Source organism: Meriones unguiculatus, chromosome 7 (assembly GCF_030254825.1).
Source record: "Meriones unguiculatus strain TT.TT164.6M chromosome 7, Bangor_MerUng_6.1, whole genome shotgun sequence".
NCBI lineage: Eukaryota > Metazoa > Chordata > Mammalia > Rodentia > Muridae > Meriones > Meriones unguiculatus.
This window is the reverse complement of record NC_083355.1, coordinates 29,756,298-29,778,393: the sequence shown is the minus strand read 5'-3', so window position 1 is coordinate 29,778,393 and position 22,096 is coordinate 29,756,298.

Sequence of the window (22,096 nt, the reverse complement as noted above, 5' to 3'; positions counted from 1 at the left end):
ACCATGGATGTGATGTCTTAAGTCCCTTCCTGGACTTTTCTGTAATAATGGGTTGTAGCCTGAAATTGCAAGACAAATAAAGTTTTTTTTTCCCATTAGAAATAAAAAAAAAAGTTGTGTTTATAATTTTGATGAAAGAGATGGAATAAAATCATGGACAAAGAATAAAAATTGGTATGGGAAGGACTGGAGGAGTTCTGAAAGACACAGCCATAGAAAGATTCGGATGAATAGACATATCAGAGCCGCTGATTGGAGAACTTCTTAAAAGTTAACCAGTGATGAAAAGTTCAGGTGTCTCTTTAAGGTAAGCTACTACGTCACAGCAGGAATCTTTGGGTCCTCCAAGCTTTTGAGCAGTCTTATTTTCTTTTCCTGTTATTGTGAAAAGCATTCTGACAAAATCAATTTAAGGGAGAAAGTATTCATACTGACTCGTGGTTCAAGGGGAGTCGAGGAGGCAGGAAGCTGGAGCAATTGGTCACATCAGCCCCATAACCAGGAACAGAGAGCGATCAATGCAGGCCTCGATGGTACTGCCCATGAAAGGTGAGTCTTCCCACCCAAATAAATGTTATAACAATAATGTCCCACAGGCTAGCCTGGAGGGCTGTCTCCCAGGTGATTCTACATCTGGCACTTTGATAACTAGCACTAAGTGTCACAACTAGTCTCTCTTTCATTGTAGGTATCTTCTTTAATTGCTGGTATTAGGAGGGTCTCCCATCAGGAGACTTGAGATTTGTTGAAGTTTTTTTTCTCCTGTCACTGAGGTAGTAAATTTTAATGCTTGGTTCTTTTTCTACCCCTAGTGTTGATTAACAGTGATTGAAAATAGAAGTACACTTTGACCTAAAGTTCAATGTGTGCATGTGACATGGAAGTCATGTACCAGGCATGACCCCCCCGCGAAGATCACCTGGCTGGCAGACCTCAATCTCAAGGCTCAGATCTTCCTTGAACCTAATGTCCAGCTCCAATCTTTATATTATAGCATCTCTGTGTGTGTGTGTGTGTGTGTGTGTGTTGTCAGTGATAACATGAAGTGACATCTTTCTTTGGCCTCAACTCTTAAGTGAAACAGTGATGGGACTTTGTGACATAGAGCCATGAAGAGAGATAATATTCTTTAAGGATGAAGTACCCAATTACAAGCTTAGGATCTATTTCTTTAGATTAGTGGAAACTGAGATGTCTGCTTTTACTATCTATTTTCTTGATGATTTTTTTCTGACTCATTAATTTACTATCTTCTGGTGAACATTCTTACAGAATGTACTATATGTGTCTCTCTTTTTTGAGGGAAATGTTGATGGTATTGATCAAAGAAATGTGCTGAAGAATCAACCAAATTTGCCTTCTAACCATGGTTTGGCTTCATCAGAGTGTTCAAAAGGCCACCCTTTCTGTACATGTGTTTGAATTTTGTTCCTTTCTTAATTCCCTCTTACCCACTGAGCCATCTTGCCAGCCCAGAATCTGTATTCTAATATGATCCATGTTAGTGTTTGAAAAGTTATGGTACAGAAAAATGTTTGCTGTTATAGATCCCAAAAGAGTATCAGCAGACCAAATCTTTTAAAGAAATTTAGAAATAATAGAAGAAAATGATATCACTTTGTATTTGGAAAGGCAGATATATCTTTAGTTGCCCACTGTGCTGGCTAGTTTTATGTCAACTTGACACAGAGTTGTTGAGAGGAGGGAACCTCAATTGAGAAAATGTCTCCATAAAATCAAGATGTAAGAAAGTCTGTAGAGCATTTTCTTAATTAGTGATTACTGTCAGAGGGTCCAGCCTCTCTGTAGGTTGGGACACACCTAGGCTTGTGGCTCTGGGTGAAAAAAGAAAGGAAGCTAAGAGAACCATGAATTCTAGGTTCCTGCAAGGTTTGAGCTCCTGCCTTGGCTTCACTCAATACATAGAGACTCAGGACATGTAAGCCAAGTAGACCCTCCCCCACAAGTTGCTTTGGCCGAGGTGTTTCATCACAACAACCATAACCCTCCCTCATTTAGACACCCCATCAAATTATTACTTATAGATGGTCACTGAATTTGTCTGAATTGGCACTGGAAATCATAATGAAATCAAACTCAACCAGGAGGCCTTGCATCGTGTTTTGTTAAGGTACTGACTTCATTTAAAATCACCACCACCCTTTTCATCTGGAAATATTCACTTTTGGTAAAACTACAGAGAAAAAATGCTTTAGGCTGGAACTAAGTCTGTATGTAAATGCAGCAGGCCTAGACATTGCACTGTTGTTTTTAGAACTGTCACCTCTCCACTTTTACTGAGATAGAAGAAGAAACAACACAGAAGTTTTGGAGGCATCCTATGTCACACCCACACTTACCCTGTTGCTTTCTGCTGATTGGCTGTTTTATTAATCTCTCCGCTTTCACTGTTTCATTTCCAGCACAGCTTGGGGTCTGAGAGGAGCACAGTTTTAGTTCTTTAACCACTGCTATTTATCTTTCTTTGGTTTGGTTTTAATTTTCTTCATTGAGACCATTTCTTTATCCCTTTATATGCTCTTTGCTTTCCTTTTCACACAGGAAGTAGCCTGAAAATGCTTCGGAGAAAATGTTGGATGTGACTCTGTAGTAGTAGCCTGAATGGTCTTAACATCCCTTGTTTCTTCTTTTCTGTTGGCAGATGGTAAAGAGTAAAAGTTGTCATTTTCTTATGTTAAGAAGGAATCAATTATTACAAATAAGTAGTGGGGTGATTGGTTCTGATTGTCAACATGACCCAGCCGTGGATCAGCTGGGAAGAAACCCTCAGTGAGGAGCTGTCTCTGTCAGATCAGCCAGTGAGCATGCACGTAGAAGGTTGTTTCCATTGCTCAAAGTGGTGTGGGAAGACCCAAAATGAAAGCAGGCAGCACCATTTCTTGGGTTTGATTCTTGGAATGGTGAAAGCTAGCTAAGTAGCAGGCATACATGTATCTCTTCCCTCTCTGCTTTCGACTCTGGCTGTGACTAGTTATCCTACATCCTGTCTCCTTGACTCTACCATAAGACTGAAGTCCAAATGAAGTCCTTATTCCCTTGGTTTTTTGTGTGTTTTTGTTTTGTTTTTGGGGGGTTATTGTTGTTTTGGGGGAGTTGGGGTTGGGATATTTTTAAATCATCGCAATAGAAATGAACCCGAACAAGCAGTGCTTTGTTATTCACAGTGATCAGTAATGATCAAGGCAGTGGCATCAGGATGCTAAGCTCAGCGGGGGAGGCGAGGAGTCAGGGATGAAACACAGTGATAGAGACCTGGGCAACAAGCATAGGGCTTGAGTTTCTTCTCAGGCAATGCAGAAAAAACACAGCAGATTCGATAACGTGGGTCCATTGTACACTTGCCATTCAGTAAATTTATATACTGCGTGATCTCTGTACAAGACAAAGGCCAAAAGGATGTCAAAAGCATATACCTCAAAGTGGGCTTGGTTATCCTGGGGCAGCAAGCAACTCTAAGAACAGTCTCCTATCCTCACAAAACATAAAAATTTGAATCTGAAGTCAGTTTACTATGCCCCTGTTCTCATTGAAGACCTCCAGAAGGTCTAAGGAAGGCATCATTCTGATACAGACTTCATCACAGTGGCAGATTGAAAGGCATGAGAAAGACCCAGTATCTCTCCTAAGGTTATTTCAAGGTTTGATACATTGTTTTCATTTGCATTCAATTGGGTAAAATAAATCACAAGGCTCATCTTCAATTAAAATGAGGAAGTACAAGGCTATTGTGTCCAGAAGCCAGATATCCTTGGTTACAAATATTGATGACCGAGATGACCACACCCACAAATAGCATAGATTTTAACTTTTTCACTTTGCCACAAACTAATTCTGTAAGCTTAGTAACCTTGACTTTCTCAGCATGTAAGACAGCTATACAAACACTGCTTCTCCTTACATTTTTGTGTTGAGGACCAGATTCTCCAGTGTTGAGAAAAGCGTCTGTGTATGTCAAGGATTTTCCTCAGCAAAGCTTATACCTCCTACTAAGTAGCTTTATTTCCCTCTGCATCCTATTGTATTCACTTGGCAATGGAGGGAATGCTATTATTAAATATGAACATCGCTTTTTAAAATCCCAGTAGAAATCTATTCAAACATCAAGATTTTTAGATAATTTTGAAAACCAGGCAGAAATGTAAAAACACAATGTTGGCTTTCCCTCATTACCACTGTAAGAATATGAAAGTTTTCTATTTCTTAGGAACTAGAATTAGTTCTGTCACTTCTGCAACCTCTGTGATTTCACAGACTTCCAAAAGTTTCATGCTGTAAATTAATAATTTACTTTAAGTTCAAGCCCCCTGGTGCCCAGTTCCCCTTAGATCATGGCTGTATAATTATGGAACTGCTTTCTAAGAAGCTTTCTGGGTGGGCAATACAAAAGGATTTGAAAGGCTATCAGAAGGCAAAGTGTAAAAAGAGAAATTGAGCATGTGAGTAGAAGCTAAACAACTCTGTGCTGAAGTAAATATACTTCATCAGAAGTTTTTTTTTTTTTCTGTCTTCCCTGTCATTTGAACCTTCCTCCACTTCTCTCTTTCTATATTTTATAGTGCTTAGAAATAGCCTCGTTTTGTGCAGGTGAAACTGTTTTGTTGGTGTGTGTGTGTGTGTGTGTGTGTGTGTGTGCGTGCGTGTACAGGTACACACATGCCACAGTATGCTTGTGGAGATCAGAAACCAACCCGTATGTCTCTTTTTTTTTTCTTTATTTTATTCAAAAAAGGGTCCCTTTGATGTTCTGTGGATAACTGCATATACCAGTTAGCCTAGAAGCTTCTGTGGAGTCTTCTGCCTTGGCCTCCCCTTTCCCACAGGAATATAATGAAACCACAGCTGTAGGTGTCACTGTGTCTGGCTTCTAAGTGAAGAAGTTCTAGTTCTGGGGATTTAAACTCGGGTCATTAGTCTTATGTATCAAGAGCTCTACCCACTGAGCCATTTCTCCAGCTTTTGTCTATTTGTTTTATTTTGGGGAGAGATAGTTACACAATGCTGAGGATGGCTTCGGGGCAGATAGAGAATAAGAGCTAAGACTGATTTGTGAGAAACAGTCTAAACTGGGACACAGCCAGCAAGATAAGAATGAAAGGACAGTCTTTTAGGCAAGACTTAAAACACACTGGCTGAGAAGATACTTGTATTTTCCAAAGAGAATTCTATTTGGTCTATAAATAACACCTTTTGATGACTTAGCTATTGGTTTTTCTCAGAAGTAGATCAGGGATACAAGAGGCGAGAGGAAAGTAGCAGAATTAGAGGGAAACATCAAGTTCGAAGTGGAAGATGACTTCGGATAAGAGAACACGGACCACTCCCAGAAACAGAGAGTGGTCAAGTTACAGCTTAGGCTGAGGAATGTAAAATGGGACATGGTGCAAGTTAAGCTGAACTTGTCTTGGCCAGATAAGTCCTCATAAAGCCAGCGAAACAGAACAGACATGAGGTAGATTTCGGTCTTTGGGATTTCGCTCATCATTAATTTTTCTGAAAATAGTATTTTCATTCACAAAGCACGTATAATTGCTTACCCAATAGTGTCCATTACACGGCTGGTTGGTATCCAGGACAAAGACAAACTAGGGAAACACAGAGCTCTCAGAGAAAAACACATTATCGAAGGAGAAAGTTCAGCAAGGTACTAATCCAAGCCTGTCATTGCTTAGCTGTGTGTCCCAAGCTAATTCACTTAACCACTCTGAACAATAATATGTTCACCTGTGAAGGGAACAATTCTTAACTAGTGGATCAAATAAAATCATTTGAGCTATTCTCTATCGTGAATTGAATGCTGTCAAGGGCAGGCTTTCCCTCCTTTCAGATTTTTGCATTTTTACTGACTTCCCCCACTCCTCTGCCACATACGCTATCTCCTGATGAATGGCAGCGCTCTTCTCTGACCACCACTTTCCTCCTCCATTGTGGAAGATAAACCCCCACACAGTGTAGCAAAAATCACCTTGTGTCCCTCTTTCCAAATGCCATTTTTTTATAATGAACAGCCAGTTTCAATTCAAGAGCTATTCTTCTTCTCCAAAAATACCCTTCAAATTATCCTTGCAAAGGACGGTTAATGTTGATGCTTCTTAAAAAGTTCACATGAAAACAAAATAGGTCATTGCCGGTAGGGTGGTAGGTGGTGCCTCCCTAAGGCCAGCTCAGTGCTGCTTAGTCGGGGCTGAAGCATACCCCCCTCCTTCAAGTTAATCATAAATGGAAAAGGTTATAGGTCTATATGTTGTTCTTGTGCATTCTCACTTACAAATACACCGGTTAGGGGAAACTAGTGTAATGATGATTTTGCTGGTCTACATTTATGTCTATATTTTCTGTTTTAATAGCTAACCATCAGTATCAGCAAGAGTGCACAGTGGGTGGAGGTTCTTGCAGACAAGTCTGAGGACCAGAAATTAATCCCTTGGACCTGCCCACTGGAAGGGTGGAAAGAGAGAACTGAATCCTCCAAGGTGTTCTCTCTCTCTCTCTCTCTCTCTCTCTCTTCGTTTCTCTCTCTCTCACATATACAGACACACACAATCAAAATTAATTATTAAAATCTACATACACTCAATGCTTAATGGTTTTTAATATCTTTTCAACAGGATCTCGGGCACAGGTTGTTTTCGATTTCCCTTATTTAGCAAATGATTACCTTGAACTCTGTCCCCCTGCCTCTACTTCCTGCATGATGAGCTTGGTCATGTGCCACCATGGCTGATTTTATTGGTGTTGAGGATTGAACCTAGGGATTTGTACATGCAAGGTAAAGGCTGTAACAACTGAGCTACATCGCCAACCTTATAACCAACTTCTCATAGAGATAACTGTATCCCATAGGTAAAATGTGTGTTTGGATACTAAAGTGCCCTCAAAGCCCTTGTTTAAATAACACCTGGACATTGACTAATAAAGGTTTGAAAAATAAAGAGTCTAAATTATAAGAATGGGGAACTAAGAAGTTCACTTACAGCATATTTTTTTTTCACAAAAATCTGAACTGAGTGTATGAAGATATGATTTCTCATATACAGTTTGCCTAAAAACTCAAAATGTATTTGATATAAATTGGTTTATTCTGGTTCCAAGGTGGATGACAACCAGGTAATCAAGACAGAAGTAATTAACATAAACCAAAGAAGACAAAGAGAAAGAAAAGTAATTTTTTGGCAAAGAATTATTCCTTGAAATTTCTTCAGTGATAGGCAACACTGGGCACAGATTGGATTTGTACTTCAATGTAGTGATAACAAAGTCACATGCCATTAGCTTTGCTCTGAGTACTTTGAAAGGAAGAGATTCGCTTTCCAGTGCTGTATTTTAAACATTGGTCTTCGGTGTGAGTCAAAGATTTCTCTGCAGGATAACCGGCTTCTCTGAAAGCTACAGAATGGTCTCTGTAAGATGTGCACTTGATACAGAAGATGAAGTGTGACTGGACACTAAGGACCACCAGCTTCAACAAATCCATAGACCAGATTCAGAGACAGAGATTCATGGCTTTCTCTGGGAAGCATCGAAGAGAAAGTACACTTAAACACAGGTAGGTTTGGTGAATCCTTATACATTTTGGTTCTTACACTCCAAGTTATTTAATTCTCTTTCGATACAACATTCACATTTTATAATTAAAACAGCACAAAGATCACTGCAGAGCAATTTTTAGAACCCATTCTTTATATTTTTTGTGTTTCTAATTGAAACAGAATTACAGTCACTTTCCCTCTCCTTTTCCTCCCTTCAACCTCTTTCATGCTCACCCACCCTTGAGTTGGTAGCCTCTTTTTATATTATTACTGTTACATCACTCTCTCATTGTGTGTATGTGTGTGCGTTTGCACAAATACAGAAATACAGATGAGTCTATTTTTGTTGTTGTATGTATATATGGCTTTAGGGATGACCACACTGCCTTGAACAACCTCTTCTTATCTCTTCTCTGTTCTCCTCTGGAATGGCAGTGGTCATTAAGATGGAAGAAATGACCTTGTTTAGTACCTTGTTGAGTGAGATGACCTGCTGCCAATGAAGAACCATAATTTCATTACTTCAAGATCAGCTGTGTCTTGACCACTGGGGCAGATTACTTTGAATATATTTCCCAAGAGGGATTCTCATTAAGATAACTTTGCCTGGAGAGCTAATGTGGAAACCCATTTTACTCATTAATTACTTCATGGGTAGAAATTGCTTCCTAAGCTTTACGTGGAACCAATCTCTCCCCCTTAACTTAATTTCCCTTCCTATACCAGGTTCAATTGCCTGTGATAAATACAAAAAAGGATAACAGTCTGTCACCTGAAGTTCTGAAGACACAAAAATTGCCTTTCTCAATTAGGTTTGCTTTTGGCCACCTTTCTTAGTCTACTGAAAGACTTGTAACATGTCTTGAAATATCAACCTGTTAGTTCCTCTCTGAGCCTGGCTTTGGTGGGGCTTATTTAAATACAAGGGCTGTTAGTGTCTCCGCTTTCAATAACGCTGTGAGCAAAAATAATCTACGTGAGGCAAAAGATAAATGCACTCAGTCTGACCTACACCTATCAAGTTTGATCATCATAAATAGCTTGACACTATAGCTCATCAGCTCCAGTTCCTACTCCAGGGGAATTTATATTGAATTGGTAGTTCAATTTTCCTGCCTGTCATCGAGAAAAGAGTGCAAATGAAGTAATCTGACTTAGCAGGAATGCCACAACTGTCTCCTTCCCCCATCTCTGAGGAAGAGTCAATGATGTTTTTTTTTTTTTTTTTTTTTTTTCAGAACAATCATTGGCAAGATTTCTGACCTGCCAAATATTCACTTGGCCTTACCTTTAACTTAGTTTCAGGAAGTTGAAGCTCTTTTATTTAGGCTTTACAAACACACACACACACAAATTAATAATAATAATAACAATAATAATGGATAATAGTTACATATATGCATATATGTCTAACATCTAACTATCTAAAGAAAAGAAAAACTAAAGAGAGACTCATTGTTATGGCTTTGCTCACACAGTTAGCAAGGCTCACAGTCTGACAGCAGCAAGCTTGAGATTCAGATGAGCTAGTGCTGAAGGTGTGTTTACAGTACAAGGTTGAAATTCTGAAAACTAGGGCAGCCAATGTGGAAAAGTTCAGGTGAGCCTGAGACTGATGGCCAGAGAAGACAAATGATACAGCTCAAAGGAAACCAAAGATAGTCAGTTCCCCTGTTGACAGTTTTCCTTTTTGTTCTCTTCCAGCCTCTATAGGATTGGGTGAGAGCCACTCACAAAAGTGACATGGACGTTCTATGTTAGGTCTCTTCATTCACATGTGCATCTCCTGGGAAACATGTGTTCCCTGTGTCCCAGTCAAGTTGACACAAGAGCAAAAACATTGTAGGGCTCTCTTGTCAACAACTGATCTTAGAAAGAAAGCAAAAAGAAACAGCAATCATTTAAATTAAGAGGGAAAAAATTCAAACAACGGATGGCATGGTGTTTCTTAAGTAACTTTCCTGTTGATGTGCAGTGTTTCTTCTTATCAAATGTTGAATATACATTAATGGTCATTAAAATCGGCAGTAGTTCACATACAAACTTTAATAAAACCAAAATTTACATATAAATCAAGACACTTGCCATATAATTAAACCAGTACATGTAAACATATACTTAGATACAAAACATTAACTTTTATAAGTGGTATGCTGGTGACATTTAAATTATAAATGTTATCCTCCAAAGATTTCTTGCTTGGGAGATTATTGAAATTATTCTATTAATACAATGTGGTATAGTGCTGTGGACATCTAGATTACAAAAGAGTTAACTTCACATCCCTAAAACAAAACTATGCATAGATAATACATATGGAAGAAATGTTGACTTCTTTAGTAATCAAAGATTTAAACCCTTTAAATTTAAAAAGTTTAAGACCCTTTTCCCATGATGGAGTTACTTGTTTCACTAAGCCCCCTATTATATTATAAATAGAGTGATTTTCTAATAAGTGTCCTAGTTAAGGTTAGTATCGCTATGATGACATAACATGACTAAGATGAAGATACAGGGTTTTATTTTGGTTTATAATTCCACATCACAGTACATCATTGAAGGAAGTCATGGCAGGAACTCAAATAGGGCAAAAAACCTGGAGGCAGAAGCTGACATGGAGGCCACGGAGGAGTGCTGCTTTTTGACTTGTTCTCCATTGCTTGCTCAGCCTGCTTTCTTAGAACATGCAGCTTAGGAGTGGCCCCACCAACAATGGGCTGGACCCTCCCATAACACTCAGCAATTAAGAAAATGCCCTATAGGCTTGCCTGAAGCTTGATCTTATGAAGGTGTTTTCTCAGTTGAGGTTTCCATCTCTCAAATGACTCTAGTCTGTGTCAAGTTGACATAAAATGAGCCAGCACAATGGGAAAGAGGTTGGAGACTGTGGCGAGTGGCGGTGGATATCTGATCCTGAGCACAGTAATCTCATGGTCCATTTTATATTAGGCACACTTATCAGCATAATCACATGATATGATCATACGTATCTGAAGACAAGAGTCTTACTTCTGTGAAAGCTGGGTGCTTAGGCAGTCTATAAAAATGAGTGGGGGAAATATAGGAACTAAATTAGATGTAAGTCAAATAAACTCTGATAAAGGGAAATGAGAGTTATAGGATTATGTGTTCAGAGTACTTGGTGTATTCACTCTAATAGAATAGGAAATGGAAGTCATAGAAGGTGGCTTATAAAAGTCTTATGTACAAGAAATGTCAGTAATGGACCTGAAGAATGAAAAGCTCTTGTACCAATGGAAATAAAAGCCATGCCAACTAGCATTTCTAATACTGCACTCCAGCAGTTTATGTTGGATCTGTTTGAAGCAACACCCTTGTTTGATGCCTGTAGTGATTTGCAGTATATCTGATTAATTGGCCCATCTTTGATGCTGGAATTTTTTTAAATTTCCACAGCTGATAATGAATGTGAGTCATTTGTGTTCTCGTCAGTGACTATCCACTCAACACACACACATGCCCCTCTGTAGTGGAGAATATTTCCTCATTCTATTGCCGTCAGGCTTCTTCGTATGATTTATTTTGTCCAATGCAAAGTGCGTAGCAGTGAAAGTATGTTCACTCTGAGTTAAGGTTTTAAGTGGGTTTGCTTGCTTCTGTATTCCATTTTGACCTTCTGAAATTAACTAAGATATGGGCCTGACTAAGCTGGGCCTTCTTGAAGCTGAGTTACAATAGATAAGAATGTCCACAGACCTGGCAACAGTGAGTGTGCACCTTACGCATTTAAATAAATGCGGTTATTTTTATACTTTGCCTAGGAAGTAGATCTAACATCTCCCTGTCTTCCCTTAGAAATTATTTTCTCCTAAATACTTAAACTGTGTATGGAGCTACTTTCCCTGAAAGAAGTCCAAGATACTACCAAATGTGTTTAAAATCTCCCAAAACGATTGCTTTGAAAGACACAGGCCTAAAATATAAAGGATTTTGTCTGCATGTGAAAATATTAGAAATGAAATCACTTAATGTAATTTAAATAAAGTTCAACATTTAAGTGATTTGTGCAGTATTTCCACAATCACTTATCTCAACTTTCGAGTTGACCTATCATATTAGCATTTTACAGGTTTATTAATACTATCTCAGTCATAGCATCATGATGAACACACACTTTTGCAAGTGGTTAGCAGAATGCCTCTGGTCACACTACAGTACTCTGTGTGTGTTTGCATGTGTGTTATCTGTGTATGTGCTGCATGCATTTGATAAAGTATACACCTGTGGAAGGCAGAAAGGGCCTCTCCCTGACTAGAAGCTGGTAGCATCCACTATGCCGACTAGTTTGGGAACACCCGGGCTGTGCATCTTTCTGTGCCTGCTCACACTAATCCTGTGGTTACACATGCCTGCCACTATGCCTGGCTGCTTGCATTCTTACCCACTGAGTCATCTCTTCTGCACTATACTGTAAGACACTGAGAAGGCGCTATCCTGTCCTTATTTTATTTATGCTCACAAGAGGGATTGACAAATATTTGGCATTGGGAAAATATTCAATGAATAAAAGAATGTATGTGTGTAAATTCTGGCATGGATAATCCCCTTGCTTGAAGACAGATTTTATTGATTTTTTTCCTCTCTCTTTCTCTGTCTTGCTTGCTTTCTCGTGGGAGTGTAATTGTACATATAAATATACTAAAAGAAAAAAAAATGGTGCAAGCAATAATGAAGAGAGCACAAGAGTCTCTGACTGAATAGTCTTTTGCAGTGTATTGATTGTGTAATAATGTACATAAAAATTAGAAATGTGACAGCAATACAAACCAGAAATTTCCAGAGACATTGGCTGTATTCTGGAGTGTCAGAACATGCTTGTTTCCATCTTCTAAGTTGTGCGCTTATAGGGATGGCCATTGTAGGCATGATTGTGCTGGTGTGTAATTACAAGCAATAGAAAATGTCTGACTATCGTGTTGGTTAAATCTGTCATGGGGTATGCACGCAATAAGATTCAGCATGTTTTACATTTAGGCAAAACTCAATAAATAGTGATAGTTCCCTGACTGCAGTCCTTAAACACAAGGATGTAAATGTGCATTCATTGACAATGAGAATTATCCACACATAGTAAGAACAACTGGTTGCCAAGTAGCATGCATAATACAGTTCCATTTCTGTGCAGACAAAACAGTACACATATCCTTATATTTATTCATATACACAAAGAAAGCACAAGAATTTTACCTGAATACAAAGAGCTGGGGAGATGGTTCAGCAGGTAAAACACCTAAGGGCGATTACAAACAATCAATCAGGCAAAACAAAACAACCAGGTGAGCATGGTGGCCCCTTGGCAAGCCGAACCTTTAAACGCCATAGTGGATTGCTGAGACATAGTTCTTCAGGACAAGCTGGATTCGTCAAGAGACCCTGCTTCAATATATAAGGTGGAAATCAATTGAGGTAGACATTCAGTGTCAACCCCAGGTCTCCACACATATATGTGCATATATGCACATGTGCTTGTATAGACACGTGTACCTACACATATGAGAACACACACACAGAAAACCCATATACAAGAACATAGAAAAAATTAAAGATTGTTCCAGTGGGTAGCGATTTCTCTTCTTTTTTGGATTAATGATCTTGCTTTTATTTTCTGAATGAATTTATAGTTATTGCATATTATATTACAATTTTAAAATACAGAAAAATGATTTTGGTGAAAAATAGTGATTTAAATTATTTTGGTGTGTTCTATTTAAAAGCCAATAAGCCACTAGTGATTAGAGTGACGGTAAAATGCCGTAGTTCCTTTGTGCTATCTCTTCTGGTGAGTTTATAATTGCATTAGGAGCTCCTGATTTTTCCATCAGATTCACAATCTATATTGACTTCTAGCAGCACACATTTTTATATTTTAGAAATTTTTTTCTATGAAATATAAAAACGCAGACATTTGTGGTCATTATCCCTCAAACTACTAGCCAGACAATAATAACATTAAGTTTGTAAGCTATCTTTAACAATGTTACAGTGAGCGTTGCCTGTAATGGTTGGTCTCCGCTGTCGATCTGATGGCTCTCAGAACCACTAGGTGACAAGTCTCTGTTTAGGGAGAGGGCGGCAGATGAGATCAGATTAGCCTATATTCAAGCCTCTGCAGAGCTATCAAGATTAGGCTAACCGAGGTGGGAAGGCATGAACGGTGGGCAACAGCAATCCATGTGCTGTGAGCCCAGACTGAACACAGAGGAGAAAGAAGTAAGCAGAGAAATTGCCACCCTCTGCTCCTCACTAACCAACTACCCCAAGCTCCTGCCATCAGGGCTTGCCTCCAGCTGTGGACCGCATCCTTCAGCGGTGAGCCCAAAGAAAACTCTGTCTCCTTTAAGGTGCTTTTGTCAGAGCTTCTTTGGAAGCAAGGAAAAGTAACTAATTCCCTGCTTCAGTGTGACACCAGTGAAAGGACAAGGCCAGCACCCCAACTGATGATGGCATGGGAAGGGTCCTCCTTGGCGCCAAATGCCGTTCACATCTCCACACTTGCAAATTGATTTTTAGGTCTGAGCAATCAGCTGTGGTGTTGTTTTCTCCTGGACCCATCAAAATTATAAATCTATTTAACCTTTTTTTCTGAACTTCTATTAAAGGGACAATATGCAGCACATAGATAATGTGACACGGAGTGAAACGGAAAATAAGTTCCTCATCCATTCCTAATCTAATTGTGGCAACTCGCTGATAACTAATGAAAAGACCAGAAGGTAATCACTTCTGCCTTTGAGTGAAGAACTCTGCACCATGACTGCAGCTTTCTGCATTTCAAGCTCCATTTGTTGAGACTAACACGAAAACAGTATGGCTGACTCTTTCGGAATCACTATGCAACATTGTTTGGTGACCCGTGACAAAAATATATATTGGTCTTCCCCTTCCCATAATTACTATCTCCATCACACTTTATAATAAAGCAAATACTCTAGTTTCTATATAAAATTAAGGCAAAGTTAAGGACTTTAAAAGGCTTTTTTTTCTGGTGCCACAGGCAATTAACATTAATGAAATTTTAGATGATGTGTGGCACAAAATTAAGGAAAATAATATTTAATTAATTGTATAACTTGTAATAATCCTCAAAGAAAAGGTGTTGGTTAGATTTTGAACTTTTGATAAGAAAAGACGTGAGCTGGAGGATTTAGGTCAGGGGTGAAATGCTTATGAAACATATATTAGACAGCATTCAAACAAATCTCAGAACTGGAAAAAAATTCTCATTCTCACAATGACAGCACAATTCAAATTTTAAATTGTGTGTGTGTGTGTGTGTGTGTGAATGATATGTGTTCATATAGCTAGAATCACAAATCCAACAAAATATATCTCAAATATTTACAGCCATAATTTTTTTAACATGAGCACACCCATATGATAGAGAACATGCAACACTGTCAGTAAAACCATATATTCTTGAATATTTTCCTTGAATTCTATACAATCACCTATTTATACCACCTAAATGTATAAGGTAGCTAGATTAGGATTTGTTATCCTGCTCTTTGGTTATATAGATTATACTTTAAATATCCCTTGTGGAAAAAAAAATGGTACTTGTGAAGCAGGGGGCGTCTTGAATTTAGCATCATGTGTAGAGAGTTGGGGAGGCAAACGGCCAACATCTAGAAGTTCTTCTTTGACCTCTTCAGACATAATGTGGCATGTATGTGCCCATAAGCACACACATACAAACACTTGCACTCAAACACACACACACACACACACACACAAACAAATACGTCAATGATGCAATATATTTTAGAGGTTAATAGTTTTACGAAGGGAACAAAATACACTTTTCAAAAAATCATTAATTTTGTATGTACATACCATATATGAATATGTATGTGTGTGTGTATGAACAGTGTGGGCTGTGTATGTATGTGTATACACGGAAGCCAGAGATCCTTCTTCTTTTGCTGTTTTCTGCCTTTATTTTTCTGAGACAGGATTTCTCACTGAACCTGGAACTTACCATTTTGGCTAGACTTGCTGCTTGGTGAGGCCCAGGAATTCTGTCTCTGCCTACCCAGGGCTGGGATTACAGTGGGCAACAATCATAACTAGTGAATCAAGCTCAGATCCTCATGTTTACATGACAAGCACATTGGTGACTGAGGTGTATACCTAGCTCCAAGAACTTCAAAAGAGCCAAAAGAGCAAGAATAGGTGGTCTAATGTCTCATAAAAGTAGCATATATAGTGTGTGGTTCCCCAGATGGGACTAGTAACTCATGGTTCACTCCCAAGATTCTCTCCGGACACACACACACACACACACACACACACACACACACACACACACTGATCTTCCAGTGGAAAATACTCTTGGAGACATTACCAGCAGCTCTCTCCCTTGTCAGTAAAATCTACCCTCTAACAGGGAGGACAAACCTGCTATGTAATTTGTTAGCCAATCTTCCTTGTAATTAAGGCAGAGACAGGCGATAAGATGCTGGCCAGTGAGACAGAAATGCCACTTACTTCAGACTCCTGGGAAGAATTGATTTTTTTTTTTTAATAAAAAAAGCATTAGTAGATACAGAAGTGTCTCCCCTTTATTTCTCCGTCTGTATGTGTCCTAGGAGGATGTCATGGAACTGCCACACTTACCTGTAACCATGTGTTCAAGGCCAAGAGACAACAACAGATGTTATGAAGCCACCTAAATAACTTTGATTTTAAAAAATTAAACTCATACTGTCTATAAGTTTTGTTTCAGTTTGATAGAGCCTGGTCTACTTAACTCCATGACAGGCTTCATTTTCTTGCTAGACAGAATAGGCCTAAACAGCAAAAACCACGGGAAAAAAAAGGCAACCAGTCAGAAACAGCCAAGACATCTGGCCTGGGGAAGGTAAAGTTTTTAACTACAGGTTTGAAGAGCACCTAAGTCCCGACCAGATGTGGACTCCATGGGCACCAACCAATCCCAATCGAGACCACATAGCCACAGTAGGAATTCCTTTTTTGGGCTTTAAAAGGGTCCTTCAAGCTCCCTTTGGGGTCACCGCCATGTTGTAAAAGTGGTGACCTCAGCGTGCTGGACTTCTGCAGATATAAACGCTCTTTGCTTTTGCATACTACTTGAGTCTGGGTCTTTCATTCAGCGAATTCTGGACCCTAACAAGTTTTCATTTTTCTTCCTTGAAGCCAACTAAACCTTCTCCCCCACCCCTGTCCAGCCCCAAGTTCTACACTTAGCAGATAGTGGTAAAGTGCATTCTGGTTTCATGGAAGGCAATGACTAGCACTGTTGCTCCTGAAATCACAAACCCCTTGACAGTGAGATTCTCATCTTGAATTATAAATAGGGAGAATGTTAGCCTGGGATGCCAAGTTGGGGTGCATAGAAGTCCTTCTGTTTTGGAGCCCCTAAATGCCCATTTGCAGTCATGAGATCATTAGACTGTATGCCTTTTGGGGAGAATTGGCCCAAATTGTGGTGTGATGGAAGCAGAAGGATATGGAAGGGCGATCAGACAGAGCAGAGTCATAGACGGGGTGTGGAGAGGAAGGAAGATAGAGAGGAAAAGAGAGGGGAGAGAATACAAATATGTTTCTGGTCCCGGCAGGTGACATGTTCTTTGATCCTAATAAATTCTGAATTTGATCAGGATGATTTTTACCTTTTCCCCTGGTGTATGATTACTTGGCTGTGCTGGGTTTCTTTAAAAGGTTTATATATAATGGAGTGACAGTCTTAATAATAATTCGAAAAAAAAAATGATGTGCTACTGCCTTGGAGGAGTGAAGAGAGCCTGTGTTTTCATTTCTATGTCACATATCACTTAGAAGTTAGTGCAGTAACTCCAAAAAGTCAGGAGGCTTTAAAAATTTAATGAGAAATATAAAAGGAAAACTGGTTGTATATTATTCTGGAATGCCCTGGAATGCTTGGGCTTGTTACATGGAGAAAACAAGGATGTTTTAATGGCACTTGTTGTTATTGCATTGGATTTGCAGTAAGTACCCTAAACCTTCCCTTATGATAAACCAAAACAATCAAACAAAATACCAGGACCTCCATTTGGTTGCTAAACACCATCCTTTCAGCACTGGGATTTTTAAAGCTGCTTCTTTTATAATTTTGACCACAATTACTTTACATTCCTTGTTGTAAATGTATGATGCTAATTAAATTAAACTCTAGGATATAATTTAGTATCCTGGTAATGTGTCCTACCGGATCACAAAGAACCAGGCAATCACATTCTCCTCTAACCATTACTTCTCATGACTTCTTTCTTGCTGGTTTCTTGTAAAGTGAGCTGAAGTGTGTATTTCATTTTAATTTAATGTGGATATGTTTTTTCCCTTCCAGCTACATTAAAAAGTTCCCGGAGGTAAAGACTTCATGTGGCAATTTTCAGTTTTTTTTTTTTTTGTCACAAAAGAGCTACTGAAAATAATCCCCATGTAAAACTACTTCTTTGGGGGATGTGAATAGATATAAAAATTCTTTTTCTTCTTAAATACAGTAGGAAAAGGGGACTTGAAAAAGACAAACAAGTCCTTACTATCTCACATTTCAGAATATTTGAATATTACCATATTCCATGTCCTAAACTGGGGATATAACTTTAAATATTCCAAAATGCATTTATCATAAATTTACTTTTGAGGAAAAAATACAGTGATAAAGCATTGTTCTGGCTAGCTTTGTGTAAACTCGACACAAGATAAAGTCATCAGAGAGGAGGGAACGTCAGTAGAGAAAATGTCTTCATAATAACAGGAAGCAGGCAAGCCTGTAGGGCATTTTTCTTAATTAGTGATTGATGTGGAAGAGCCCAGCCCATTGTACTCTGGTCAGATGGTCCTGGGTTCTATAAGAAAGCAGGATGAGCAAGCTACAGAGAGCTGGTGTTTGCATCAGCTCCTGCATCCAGATTCCTGCTCTGTTTGAGTTCCTGTCACGACTTTCCTCCAAGATGGGCTGTATTGTGGAAGTATAAGCCAAATAAACCCTTTCTTCCTTAGTTGCTATGGTCATGGTGTCTCATCACAGCAGTAGAAACCATAGCTAGAGTAAATGTCTGAAGAAAAAGCACACATTGAGAAATGAAGCTTTTTAACATACATGCTACCATTATGAATACACCATTTTCATATCCAGACATAAAGATTCACCTGTTAGTTCATGAAGAATGAATGATGCTTACTTCTTTATCTAATGTAAGGAAAATAATTTTAGCATAATAGTCAAACAAACCCTCTTTATAAGATAGATATCTGGATTTCAATGTTAAAAGAAATACTTAATGTATGACTTTATGAAGATTGTTGAAAAGAGCAGCATGCAACTTAAGCATGCATTGCTTAAATTATATATATATATATATATATATATATATATATATATATATACATAAACTTTGTAACAGACAGCATACAGTATTAAGCCATAGATTTCCAGTAAAGTAACTAGTTCACAGCAAGGAATTGCTCCATGAGAAAAAAACAAGTAGAATATTCAAAGCTATAATAACAAGGCAGGAAAATCTTAGAGTCTGAAACCCCCCCAAAAAAGGAAATGCATATAGAGTAATCAGGTTCTCAAGTCTGCTCTCTTTAGCAAAGCATTTGAAAGAGTTAACTGAGAAAAACTTTTTGAAAAATGGCACTTAAAAATGGCACTTCAGCATCTGCTACGAGAGGCACAGAAGAAAAAGAACAAACAAGCAAAACCTTTCTGCAGTAATGGCAATACAACGTTCTCATCACAACTGACCTCTACCTTGTACTCAAAGCTGGATGAGTTAAATCCCTGGGTGAACTTGCCATAATTTTCACATAACTCTTTGCCAAAGGCTTTGTAGATGCCTTCTGCAGGAGGATAACAGTTGGTCTCTAAAATTATGTATGTAATTGTTTTTCCAGAAAAAAAAATATCAGGTATTTTTTTTAAAAAAAAATAGCAGAGTTCATGGAGAAAGAGTAGAAATGTTTGAAGTAACAGACAATAAAACCAGACTCACGGGAGCCCCACATATCAGAGTACCTGCTACAGGAGAGAATTGTGAATGCTAGTGTTAATAAAAATAGACTATATAAAGGTAATCAAATGGAAATCCTAAAGAGTGAAGTTGAGAATAAATTATGTAATATTTATTGACCTCATAATCTGAAGGAAAGTTTGAAAAGTACAAAGAAAGAAAGAAAAACTCCGCCATTGGGGTACTGAGATTCTGCTTAATAAGAGAGACATGGAAGAAGGGGGAGGGGGAAAGGGAGTTTCCAACGGCCAGCTGGTTGTGTGGACAAGTGATTTCTTTGATAATGTGTTCATTTAAGATGTATTCTTATGAACTGATACCCAAGGTTTATTAAAGAGCCTATACAGTCTTGCTGATGGAAGAAGTCAAGGTGGGGACTTTACCTAGACCATGCTGTGCTGCCTGAAATCATAAACTAGTAAAACCCCAGCAGAATCCACATATAGAATAAGAGTAATGGAAAGAGGAAAAAAAATACTATGTACATCCATCCCAGCTTCCCAACTTGCTTAGAAAGAGACTTGCCACTTACAATTGTTTTTGTTTTAACTTTCTGAGTTCAGAACTTACATTAAATGCACAGTCCTTACTGGCTGGTGTACGGTTGTGGAGATAGGCTTCTGTGATGAATGGAGGGCTGAATTAGAGGCTTACTGTTTCTTATAAACACAAAATAATTCTGACTGCTAACCCCGCAAATTTCCTTTATTTAATCTCTTTTACTATGAAGGTGGGCTACATAAATCCAAGCTCTTCCTCCTCTACTAAACTGATCTTTGGGTATGCAAGTCAGAGGAAACACATCGGGTTCTTCTGTTGTGCTCGTGACGGGCAGACATGCAGAGGGCACCCTAATCTGTATAGATATCTCACTTAAGGACGCATTGCTTTTGTACATGGGAAGTCAACACTATCTTCCAGCAACTTTTCTTTTCGCAGCTAGGGAGAATCATGGGCACATTGGATCATGCTTACATCTGCTGTGATGAGCAGACTGGCTTATCTAAGTCAGCAGTATACTGTATTCCCTCTGCCAGCTTTAGATTTGCACTGGCCAGGGTGGACTTGTCCCCCCTTTTGTCCAGGGGCATATGTGACCAAAATCATAAGTCTTTTCAATGCCACAGAATAACCGCCATTTCACAGAGGATGCGGAAACTTACTTTCCAAAACCTGATCCCTCAGACTCATTCAGATGCCTAACGATGGCATGAAGTAGCCCCTAAGTATATTTCCCAGAGGAGAGCTTTGGTTCTTTGTCCTTGTAGGCCCATCATTGCAATGAAAGCCATCTATAAAATACTTCAGAACAGCAGCATCGCAAAGGGAGACTCTTCCTACACGACCCTGTTGCTAGTCAGAATATGACTCTGTCCAGATGTGTCCAAAGAGGTCCAAGAGATGAGAATCAAACAGCACCTACTTCTAAACAGAGGAAGAACACTGGCTGTGCTTACAATTATTGTGTCAAAGCTCCATTCAGTTTCTTTTTTTCTTATCTAGCTATTAAATTTCTCCTCAAAATTTATATTCTGTTCTGTGCCGGTGGCTGAAAGAACATAATTTTGACAATGTTTTGAGGGTTGCCACTGTTTGCCTTTCTGTTTTTTAAGTATGTAATTGAACTTGCATCCTTTGCTTCACGCACACGGACACGCACACGCACACGCACAGAGCAAACTGTACTTTTGCCTTTATTTTTAAGAGGTCAATAAGCCTAATTTGTTCCTGTGCTAGATGTCCACGTTGAGATGAGGTACGAGGCAACAACAAGTACATCCGAACGAGGAACTTCTTAATAAAATGTGGCCAGCGGGATCTTGTGCAGAGAACCACAGCTGCAGTGGGCTCCTGAGTGCAAGAGCCATGACATTTCCAGAAGGGGTCATTGTGTACCATGTATGCTTATCTTTCCGTGCTGACATTTTTTTTCTCTTCCTGTCTTCTGTGATGTTCTCTGGGCCTTAGAGGAGGTAATACAGCTATGCCACGAAACTGTGTCATTTTCTTCACTAATCCAGCCACACATCGTTTCTCACGCTTGAATAAATAACCTCTCATCCACTCAGGCAAGAAACTAATTGAACTCAGTGGGCAACACATAAAAAGAAGAGGTGAAAATGGGAAGGGGATCTTATTAGGGAAAAGGTTCCCAAAAAGAGAAGGAGGGGGGTGGGAGACAGAAGTAGGGGTTGAAATGAACTAAAATTCAGTCATATAAATATATGAAAGTGTCAGACAAGATGGAGAACAGAAGTACACAGATTACAGTATAACTCCTGGTTGACATTGCCCAGAAGTGTCTTCAAACATTGTAACTGTATCATAATAACTTGGTATTAACAAGATGACTTTCCTTGCACAGAGGACATTAAGTCCCGCATCTATTCCACTTAAACTCTCAGGACTTAGAATTTCACGATGATATTTTTAAAAAGATATCTCTCTAATTGTCTCTTAATGACCCATATTTAACAAAGACGACAACCAGCAACAGCCCCTCTGCAGGAAAAGCTACGAGATAGT